The 3,273-nt window shown below is 38.0% G+C and overlaps 1 protein-coding gene across 1 annotated transcript in view; it reads left to right on the top strand.

Moving 5' to 3' along the window:
- SCIN (scinderin) overlaps nucleotides 1-3,273 on the top strand; it is a 55,393-nt gene that overhangs the window by 940 nt on the left and 51,180 nt on the right. The window lies entirely within an intron of this gene.

The following is a 3,273-nucleotide window of genomic DNA, read 5'->3' as shown; positions in this document are numbered from 1 at the left end:
CCCCCCCCCCCCCCCCGCGTATTTCTCTACTAATTGCGGTGATTCCTGTTTGGCTGCTTTAAGTCTGGATCCTCACCTCCACCACGCGGCTGGCAAGTGTGGCTAACATTCCTGTTTATGATGCTGGCCAAGTTGGATAGAAGCAGGAAATAAATAATGAAACAAGTAATGCAGATATTATCCTATAAATAAATAGCTTCATATGGCCTATTTATGTATGTACAGGAGCTTCTTTATTATAATTATTTTAAAGTTTATTATTTATCTACTTGAACAAGGACACTTTGGAACAAATCAGCTCCTTCAGCGGCAATTATTTTGGGCTGCACTCACGCCAGACTCTCAGGACACTGGGCCTTGTGTGTTCTACTTTCTCCACCTTCTACTTTTACTCGTAAACATCCTGAATGTCCTGCCTCTCCCCGTGAGCTCCTGTGCCAGTGGGCACACCCCATCTACTAGTAACAACGTGCCGATTATCTGAGCCTCACTGACTCCTTTTAAAACTAGCTTGCCTCCCGGGGACTTGTGTTTCTTATTTTTAGTTTTATTCCTGAGCTTATGGGAAAACCACACACACATACACGTTCTGAAACTCTGACAGCCATTATTTTTACTTCTAACATTTGAAAACTTTAAGAAAGAAAATGGTAGAAAACATTGAGAAGTGATGTTCTCAATGTTAGTCAACAGGTGGAGCGGATACACAAATGTCTATGGGAGAAAGGACTGTTTTCATTGTAGCATTGGATATTAAAATGTGGTGCTGGCTTGAGGATGCTAAAGCTGGGTCCCAAACGCATTTTGATGTCCCATTGTAATGTTACTATTCCTCATAGACAGTGGTCTATTTTATGTTTTGTACAAAAACAAAAACACAACACTGAAACCCTAACATATAAATAACCATGTTCATTAGTGAATAATGCCGATAGAATTAATAATGACCTCACCTTGGTCTTTCTATCCAGAACTTGTATTTGAAATGAATAAAAGTGTCTGAAATGCTACATTTGCCACATTGGTGAATTGAAATGTGAAAGAACTTCATTTCTTGCTATAAATAATAGTTAACTTTGTTAGAGGGTTGCAAGAGTTCTTTGAATAGTTTTTTTTTAATTCTATAGGTTCCTTCTTACCCATATAAGGTCTTCAAGTACTATATCTTATAAGGTTTACACAGAATCACTATTAATTATTAAGTCTTAATTATTTACTTAGTGCTCACCAAGTTTAAAAAATTTAATAGAAAATGCTTTGGGCAGAATCTTTTTATGATCTTAAAGATCTGCTGAAACTGAAGTTTAGTGTGTTAAGTAATAAGTTAATTTCTTCAGTAATTATTTATTGTGCCCAGCATTACATAATGCATTTTTGCATATTAATTATTTTTGAAACTTCCCTGAAAATTTATAATCTCAGAGGTGCAATAAGACAAAACATGATATATATAAGACAGTAACGTGTGATAAACACTGTAAAAGGACCCTGTCTGCGGTGAGGGGGAAGCAGAAAAGCCTTTGCAGAAAAAAAGGAAAATGAGGGTGTCTGGGAGGGATCTCGTATCCAGAGATCATGGGGAATATGGAAAAGTCTAGAGTAAAAGGGCCGACAGGCCTTTAAATGGAATCGTTCCTCAGCTCTTCCTGCTTCTGTTCTCTAAAGCAAGCTGGATTTCATCTGGTAATATTTCCCTCTAAGACCTAAATTCGGATGAATTCATGCGGATTAATAAAACAGATTGAGAGTAAGTTCTGAAAGGAAGAGCTGAAAGTTCAAGGAAAAGGAAAGTTTGACTAAAGGAAATCATTTGGAAGGAAGGTGAAAGAGAGTGAGGTTAAAATCACACTGGGGTGGGAAAAGGTGCACAGGGTAGAGATGAAGAAACAGGTCAAGGAAGAGGGAAAAAAGGAGGAAAGGGAGAAGTGGGACATCAAATAGGAGAATGGAGTCATCTTGCCTGGTCTCTCTCTCAGTGTCTTTCTATAACACCCTTGCAAGTCTCAGATTATTTCATTTTATTATGTTTGTTTACAAAGTGTAAGAATCTCTTGCGAATGACTGAAAGTGTTGCATTGGTCCTTCCTACACATTTCAGCTTTGTACCTAGTGGTTTAAATGCACCCACCTTCTGCTTCTGGTTACTTACAGCAGCATGTCCATGAACAGGGCTACATGATAAAGCTACTGTCTGTCACTTCCAGAGCTATGCTACTAACACTCACCCTCACCATTTCTCCTTACCAGTTTTAAACTTTACATAAATATAGTTGGGCGCAATAAACATTTATGGTATACTTAGTCTGTGCTATGCTCTATGCAAAACACTGGGGATCTAAACAAGTGGATTACAATATACAACTACAATACAAGTAACTTACCTATACAAGAGCCAGCAAGGATGGGAGAAGCTGGTTTTTTCTCTATTGCTTGGGGGAGGTGTTAAATGAGGGATATGATTATGGAAAGTAGTTTTGCAGTTTCTTACAAAACTAAACATGCAACTACCATATGGCCCAGCAATTGCATTCATGGACATTTATTCCAGAGAAATTAAATTTATATTCATGTAGAAACCTATACATGAATGTCCATAACAGCTTCATTTAAATAGACAAAAAACTTGAATCAGCTCCGATATACTTCAGCAGGTGCCTGGTTAAAAAAAAAAATTGTGGCACATCAATAATAAGAAACACTCCTCAGCAATGAAAATGAACAAACTTTTGATACACACAGCATCTCTGATAAAGCTCAGGCAATTATGCTGAGTAAGAGGGAAAAAGCCAAAATGTTACATACTGTATAATTTTACTTATATACCATTTTTGATATGAAAAAATTTTGAATTTGTTGTTACAAGAGGTTAGGGTTGAGGTGAGGTCAGGGTGATGCAGGAGGGAGGTGGGTATAGTTATAAAAGGACAACATAAGAGATTTTTTGATGATGTAATTATTCAATACTTTGACAATATGGTGGATATATATATATCTGATAAAGTTATATAGAATTAAAGGTAGAAACACAAGAGTACAAGTAAAATTGGGAAGATATGAAAAAAGGTAAATGCCTTGTATCACTGTCAAATCCTGGTTGTGGTATTCTGTGCTGTACTATACTTATATACTTACTAGAGGCCCGGTGCACAAAAATTTGTGCACTGTGGTGGGGGGAGAGGGAGGCCCCTCAGCCCGGCCTGTGCCCTCTCACAGTCTGGGACCCCTCAGGGGATGACCACCTGCTGGCTTAGGCCTGCACCCCGGGGGATTAGG

This window comes from Myotis davidii, unplaced genomic scaffold (genome assembly GCF_000327345.1).
Source record: "Myotis davidii unplaced genomic scaffold, ASM32734v1 scaffold168, whole genome shotgun sequence".
In the NCBI taxonomy this organism is placed as follows: Eukaryota; Metazoa; Chordata; class Mammalia; order Chiroptera; family Vespertilionidae; genus Myotis; species Myotis davidii.
This window is presented reverse-complemented; position numbering and strand designations above follow the sequence as displayed.